At 53.8% G+C, this 6,976-nt stretch overlaps 1 protein-coding gene across 9 annotated transcripts in view; it reads right to left on the bottom strand.

The window, feature by feature from the left end:
• The window catches only part of Adgrg1 (adhesion G protein-coupled receptor G1), a 38,155-nt gene that overhangs the window by 13,874 nt on the left and 17,305 nt on the right, over positions 1 to 6,976 (bottom strand). The window contains exons 1-2 of one of the 9 annotated variants that reach the window (XM_031340936.1): positions 6,192 to 6,480; positions 5,771 to 5,921 (exon numbers count right to left, since the gene is read on the bottom strand). The exons of 5 other annotated variants lie outside the window; for them this stretch is intronic. The gene's annotated coding sequence lies outside the window, so the exon portion shown is untranslated. Of the gene's footprint in view, positions 1 to 1,829; positions 1,862 to 5,770; positions 5,922 to 6,191; positions 6,482 to 6,976 lie in introns of those variants that run through there. 3 more of the 9 variants (XM_031340937.1, XM_031340940.1, XM_031340941.1) reach the window with 3 other exon arrangements.

Raw genomic sequence — 6,976 nt, 5'->3', positions numbered from 1 at the left:
GGGGGTGAGGAGGAGGAGGTTTGTTGCTTAGATTTCTTAGTAGAGTAGACTTGGGAGCCAGACCACATGGATTCAAATCCCTGCCTCTATATTTTCCTAGTTGTGTGTCCTTAATTAAGTTAGCTACTCCATATTTGGGCTTCATTTCCCTCTCTTGTAAAGAGGATTACAAATCAAACCTACCTCAGCTGTCACTATGAGAACTAAGTCTACTGCTCACCAAAAAGGGCCTTGAACTGAGGCGCACACAGGGTTCCACTGAAGTTAGATTGTCGCTGTGTACCTTCCGTCCAGTGCACTCCTGTCCCTGACCCAGACCCTTCCCCCCAACTCCCTATCCCATGCTTCCCTCCTCAGGCCTCTGTCCACTGCAGGTGGCCAGCTTGGCCTTTGGAGCACTTGAGGGGAAATTCCTAGAACATGAGCCTCCCTTCCGGACAGAGTATCGGGAAGGCTGTGACCCCACCCAGAGAACTTCCCTCCTAGCTGGCCCTGAATGTCACAGGCTGCCAGGAGCTGGACAAGGAGGACAACTAGGAGTGGGGGTGGGGGTTCTCTTCAGGCAGCTAGAGGAGAGCCACATGGGTCGGGGAGAGTACTGTCCTATTTATCCATTCAGCACATTCCTGCCTGAGCCCCTCCCAGGCCTATCCATCTATATGCACCTGCCACCCAGCCTCACACCCCAAAGGGTAAGATCAGTATCATAGGATAGGTAGGACCCTAGTGCCTCCTGCAGGCATCCCAAGATCTGGTTACCCTAGTCCCTGCAGCCAGCAGCAGAGGCTCACCTCCTGGGGACCACCTTTGGCCTGCGCAGATGAATTGCAAAGCAGACCGGCCTCAGCCACCAAATGCCACCTGTCACAGCACTGCCAGAGCCAGTGGTTACTGAGAAGGTGGGTTAGCAGCCCCACCCCAATGATAACAGCAACATCTGGAGCGTACTGTTCCGGGATTACCATTTTACAGATGAGGAAACTGAGGCCAGAAAAAGGCCACCTCTCCCAAGAGCACACAAGGCTACTGCCAAGCCCTCTCCTCAAAAGTTCCTGAGGTACACACCCCGCTGGCTTAGGGTCCCCCAAAGAGAGAAAAGCAGAAGCTGTGGAGGACACAGGCTCACAGCAGGCAAGTCCAGCCTAGAGAGCCATTGCTGGACTAAGAACCCCTTTCAGAGTGGCTGTTGTTCTTGACCTCGGCTTCCCGTAAACACAGAACAGAACACGCTGAGCCAGCCTAACACAATGGACAACATCACAGGGTCCCCAGGGATGCTCCAAGATAGAGGGGGGCTAAGGCTGTGTGAGCCCCCACTATTCCTAGCAATGATTGGTTGCTAGGAAAAGGGCCCAGCATGGTGGGCCGCAGCAATATTAGAACTCACTTTCTCTCCCGAGGCCTGAGTCACTTCCCCTGCCATCCTATGTGGACCTGCGTCACCTAGACACCGCCAGCTCCTGGAAAACCCATTTCCTCTTAGGTGGAGGTGGAAGTTGAACTGGAACTAAGAAAGCTCTAGGTTAACCCTTCCTGGGCTGCCACCCCACGTGTCGAGCAGGACCCCTTGACATCCACTAGGGTTACAAGTTATCCCAAGGGTATCTGTCACAGTCTTAGGCCTTGCTAGGATGTGCTCTTGGGTTCTGAATGACAGATTTCCACTGTGACCTTCTGCTCAAACCCCAAGGTTCCAGGAGTATCCAACATCCTCCCAGCCATACATGGCCCTGCGTGCCTCCCTGCCAAGGGAGGTACCCCAAACTGGCAGTGCATTGGGACCCACCCCAGGAGAGATACTTAGAAGGACATGGCCTGGGTCCACGCACCGCAGCTTAGGTGGGGCCCAGAGTCTGGCTTTGGCAGTATCCATCCAGTAGTGTAGCAAGGGTCTGCTGCATTTACTCAGCTGAGAAAGAACAAAATCTGGTCGGAGACAAGGGCAGCCTGCCTCTCCTGATCCCTGTCCCTTCCCCATGACATGACATATGGTCCCCCAGTATTTGTCATGAGGCTGGTCATCTGAGGGGCCTCCCACAGGACAGCCAGAGATGGAGATAAATCCAGATAAAGGAAGGAGGGAGCCAACAGGTTTCCAGGTCTGAGTCTCCTGTGACCGACCCAGGGCCTGTCTCAGGATACCGAAGAGGCCTCCATTTACCATCCGCTACTTTGTAGACTGTGTTCCTTGGGAGCTATGGAGACTCAGGGAGAGGACGGGAGATGAGAGGAGCCTTCACAGTATGAGCATGCAGAGCTGCAAGTGTGTGTGTCCTCCAGCCCATGAGTGTGTGCTTGTAGTGTGCACTGGATGAGAAGGAAGGGGACGACGGCTGGCGTGGACTCCAGGCTCTGCAGAGGAGGCATCTCAGACACATATCCAAGGCCAGAGCAGGCGTGGGGCACAGGGCTGAGAGGATCCTTCTCCCAACACCTTCTAGGCTTGGTTCATCAGTACAACTCCTCACTTACAAGTACCACATATCCACATGTTCAAAGGAGATGTTTACCAGACCCAGGGGACCTGCACTAGCCTTCCCCAGAGCTCAGCCAGGGCTCCCTTGACTATGTCCCCAGCTTCCGAGCACACTTGTAAATACTGGCCCCTGTCTTCTGCATCTGCCCCTGCTCCACAGTTGGGTGACTAAAGCAAGCTGACCCCTCCAGAACCTACCCCTCATGGAGGAGAGGGAGCATCGGGGTCACAGGGTGGCCCCGTGATGACTTCAGGCTTCAGGAATCTGTCTAGACTGCCTGATAATAAAAATCAAGTTGGCACCTGTCCTGGAGGCTGGCGGGTTCCCAGGTCTTACCCACTAGGGCAAGGCTCACTTTCTGTGTTTTCTTGTTTGTTTGTCTCACACTTAGCCCAGGCTGGCCTTGAACTCACAGCAATCCCCCTGCCTCAGCCCATCCCGTACCCAGGATTACAGGCTTGAGCTACCATACCGGGCATGGCTGCCAGATAGGACCATATAGAACCATATAAGACCATATAGGCCAGGTAGGACCGTCTAGACCCAGCCTTGCTCTATAGGACTGTTCAGCTAGCTCAGCTAGCACAGGCCTCACCTACTTGTGATTTCCTGCCAATACCCATGAGCTGCTAGCCCTGTCCCATGGGGTAACTGAGGAAGGGGAGCAGTGGGCATTGAGTGCCAGCCCAACAGAAGACCCGTGGGCACAAAAGACTCTACGGCCTTAGCAGCTGACCATTCTGCAGCCTCCTGTTCTTACAACTAGCCATGCACATGGCGGGGGTGGATAGGGTTAGGAAGGCTAACGATCATTACCAAGTGGGAATGAGCTACCAAGGTACTCATTAACCTTGGTACTTGGTTACTTCCTTGACTGCCCATACCCACGGGCCCTTCCTGGGCTGCTAACTTGGAACATATCCACGGTTCCGGGCTCGGGCCTCTGCCTCCTTCACAGCGTCACGGTGACCAGGTAGCAGACCAAGTGTGGGACTCAGCAGGGATCTACCCAGAACAATGGAAGGGACTCTGAAATGCAGGTCTTCTCCAGCAAGCTCTGGGTGCCAGCCCCACCAGCAGCCTGGCCACAGAGTGGCCCAGGGTCTCAACTCCGTATCCGTAGCCCACTCACTTTCCACTAATTCTAAAGCAATGCTTATCCAAAGGCAGAGCACGTTAGATGCAAGGGGGCTTACGCCACAGATCACAAAGCAAAGGAGGAGCCATGCCATGACTCAAACCAAGTCCGTCTAACCTCAAAGCAATGGTTTCAGCCACTGTGGTTTACTGCACCCCTCCCCTCCCTCCGTCTCCCTGGCCTGACTGTGGGGGCACTTACCACTTATCCTCTGATTAGAGAGACCTCTGGACCCTACTTTTTCTTGGACCTTAGCCCAACAAAGACTCTGGTAAGTCCCACAAGTAAAAACAGCACAGAACGGACTGGGGCCATTCCCTAAACCAACGTCTGTGCAGGCCCCTCTCTGCACAGACACCTGTCATTCATGTGAAAAACAAGTCCTTAGATACCTTGGCACCACAGAGATCGTAGCCTATCAGCACGTCTTCATCTAAGTGCACCCATGTGTGCGTACACATTATACGGTCTCCCATCCCTTGTTTTCTTTTCCGAGCTGTCCCTAAGGCTATTAGCTAGCACAAGATGAGCCACTGAAGCCATTTAGGTTGCAGTGTTCCCCAGGGCCCTTCATCTCCATCTCTGACACTTCCAGGCGACAGGTCCCCTGTGAGCTTGGGGTGCGTTCAGGCTGACCCTGCCTCCCTTTGCCTGCAGCAGAAACAACAGTGCCATACCTGACCGGAAGCAATCCAGTCCACTACAGTGATCCAGTGCCCTAGCCGGCTAAGCTTGCATTTTAATCACCAGCAACTAAGACACAGGAGGAAGTGAGGAAGATGAGAGTCTGGGGATGCAGATGTGCAAAGCCATCTTGGGGCCAAGTGGAGAGTCTGAGAAACTACGGGAGAGGGTGATGCCCAGAGGACTCACATTTCTCATATCATAAGTAGCCCGGTATGGGCTAAGGCTTGGGCAGTCTAGGGACTCTGGTGCCAGTCTTGGTTGCTTCTTGTCCCTGAATGTTCTAAGCCAGGTCAAAGCCAAGTGTCCAGTCACACAGTTGTGTTCAATGAGCCACTGTGGACAGCCGCTTGAATAAGTATGCAGGGTCAGCATCTGCCTCCCAGAGCCAGGTGGCAGCAGTTACAGAAAGGCCACCTAAACCTGAAATCTTGAGCTAGCCTGCCTCTGGAGGGTCTCAGTTTCCTACCTTGTCAATGGGCAGCTATGACCCCTGTCCTCTGCAGTGGGAGACTATGACCACCATCCTTGGCCAATTTAGGGTACACACATTTGGGAAAGACCTATCTTTGAGCTGGCAATAAGGGACAAAGAGGCCACACAGCCCTGGCCAGACTTTCTTCCCTTTCAGACCACAGCCATCTCCATGTCCCCTCAAAGTTCCCCTTTTCCCATCTGCTTTCTTGTGTTGCCCAAGGCCAACCCACTGGCTTTCTGGGGGCTGCGCTGGACTCCCCTAGACCAGGCACAATGCCCATCTGTGGACTGCAGGATCTTTCTGTTCCCAAGGTCAGCTACCAAACCTCCCTTTTCTCCTCCTCCCTGGCCCAGAGGCTGCCAGCTCAGGGACACAAAGCCAGACAGCTCCCAAACTCTGGCTGGATCCAAGGCCCCTGCAGTGAGGAGACAGGAGGTACTAACCAGAGCCCCACTCCCTGATCACACAAAGGTTCTCTCAGCTCCTCTGTGACAAGCAGGTGCCTGCCCCTTCAATAATACAGCTACACTTATAAAATACAGCTCCAGCAATACAATAAAATACTTCAGAAAGGCAGAGCAGGACTCAAAGCTCTTGGCGCAATGAATACATTTATGTGCTTGTGTTTTGAGATGGTGTCTCTCTGTGTAGCCCAGCTTGGCAATGAACTTCTAATCCTCCCAAGTGTTCAGAGTACAGGGCCTGAGCCCCCATTAACACATTTGATCTTCTTTAAAAACCCATGAGAAAAAGCCCATGACCCACTGAACAGATGACTGTGAGGCCCTTGGGAAGTCACCCTGCTAAAGTCACACAGCGAAGAGTGAAGCTCGCGTGGGAATCCAGGCTAGCTCCAGAAGAGGCCAGCTCTTGAATGGAAAGCTTACCTGCTAGTGAGAGCCTCTCTCTCAAAGTCACAGGGAAATGGTCGCCTTGGGTTAAGCAGACTGCCATCTGTGCAAGACCCCAGTCCAAGGGTCTGCATGAACTTACCCAGGTGACAGTGGATCTCAGCTCCTCTCTGGCTCTTCCGAAGGCTGGGGTGTTTCCAGCTTTCCTTGTCCAGTTATCTCCCACCACCTTTCTCTGAGACCTATGCTGTGACCACGGCTCCAGGCTACGGCTGAGACTCAAACATGTTCTGCTAGAAAGGGAGAGAGTGTGGCTACCCCTAACCACTTCCTGATGGCTCTCCAGGCTGTTTGCATCCCCTTAGAGGGACAACCCACCGCCATTAACTACATGTCAGTGTCAGACATTAACTATATGTCAGTGTCAGAGGAGGGGGGGGGAGGGAGGATGCAGGGTTACAGGAAAGAGAGGGAAGAAAGGAGGCTGTGGAGGAAGGGAAGGAGATGGGAATGGGGAGAAGGGAGGAAAAAAAAGCCAAAAAGGAGCAGGGGCGAGAGTCTACCTGGCTTTCTCCTTCGGGCAAAAGTGACTGGACAAAGCCTCCCTGTTGGCTGGCAGCAGACTACTAGAGTAAGGGACACTTTCCCCTAGTACAGGGAGCTGAAGGTCGCATGAAAGCCTGGGTACCCCCTCCACAGTCACCACCCCCCTCACTAGCGCTTCAAACAAAGGGGGCAGGCGGGAAGCTGAGCTGAGAAGCAGGGCCTCCAGCGCCAAGGGGGAGGAAGGGGCGCAGGTGACAGCAGCCCCTGGCAACCGTTCCCCTGGCAACCGTTGGCAGCTGCATGGACTGCGTCACTGCCTGGCTTACAGCGCGCGGGCTCTCTTACTCGGCTGTACCCAAGCGTGAGAGCTTTCATCCTGAGGCTGCCTGGGCTAAGGCAGGTACAGGCAGGGACAAGCTGGCTTTGCACGCGAGAGAGCAGGTCCTAGAGCGTAAGGGATCTGTCTTGGGAGGGGACCCCAAAGCCCCAGAGCACCCACATTCTCTAGAGAAGCAAAATGGTAGACTGTAGCGTGAAATCTTCCAGTTAGTCTGCAGTGAGTTTTTTCCTTTGAGGGGAGAGGCTCGGAGGAAGGTCTTGCAATGTAGTCCAGGCAAGTACACTGCTTGCGCCCCCTTAGAGGACCAGCTATGGATGATGCCTCTTTCCTAGGGTCCCCAATAACCCACCACCATTAGCTGTATGTCAATGTTAGGGGAAAAGGAGGGATAAAGGGTTACAGGAGAGAGAACTTGCTATCTTCCTGCCTCTGCCATCTGAGATCACAGATGTGGACCCTCAC

The sequence above is a fragment of the Mastomys coucha genome, unplaced genomic scaffold (assembly GCF_008632895.1).
Source record: "Mastomys coucha isolate ucsf_1 unplaced genomic scaffold, UCSF_Mcou_1 pScaffold22, whole genome shotgun sequence".
Lineage (NCBI taxonomy): Eukaryota > Metazoa > Chordata > Mammalia > Rodentia > Muridae > Mastomys > Mastomys coucha.
This window is presented reverse-complemented; position numbering and strand designations above follow the sequence as displayed.